The sequence below is a fragment of the Etheostoma cragini genome, chromosome 12 (assembly GCF_013103735.1).
Source record: "Etheostoma cragini isolate CJK2018 chromosome 12, CSU_Ecrag_1.0, whole genome shotgun sequence".
Lineage (NCBI taxonomy): Eukaryota > Metazoa > Chordata > Actinopteri > Perciformes > Percidae > Etheostoma > Etheostoma cragini.
In genome coordinates, this window is record NC_048418.1 from 290,277 (window position 1) to 290,950 (window position 674).

Below are 674 nucleotides of genomic sequence, written 5' to 3' on the forward strand. Positions count from 1 at the left end.
CCCCCCCCCCCCCCCCCAAACCCAGTCCAAGATTAAAAACAACATATAGAGTAAAATGAGAATAATGGTCTCTTTGATGATGTCACACTTTGATATTTGAAGAGTGGATCCCTGAATATTATATTCTACAATAAGAAACTCTTTATTTTTACGTATAATAAATCTAAGAATTCATTTAAAATCAGACGCTGCAGCTGGAAACGTTACAATTAGTTATTACCATAAAACTTCCCCAGATGATCAGTTACCTTAAAACAAATGTCTTTTACATCACAAGTTTTCTGGATTTTAATGTTTAAATATGCAAATTAAGATTTATCTTGTTAAATATGTGCTAATGTGCATCATTTCCAGAGCAGAAATCTGAACATTGTAAAATGTTACATTTTTTCTTTTATTCTGGTGACATATTATTATATTAGAGTCAAAGGTTTACACGGGGGGTGGGGGGGGGTGTAATATAATATATATAATTATTATTATTATTACTGCAAAAATCTGAATGTGGTGTCAACAGCCCCAAAAACTGCATTTTTGCCCCAGTTTTTTCCATAAAATGTTACATAAATTAGGCTGTGAATGATATTTGAACAAATCCCTCTGTACACCCCTTCATAATATAATATACTGTATATCAGATATTACTGGTGAGTAGAACAGAACCCCCCCCCCCC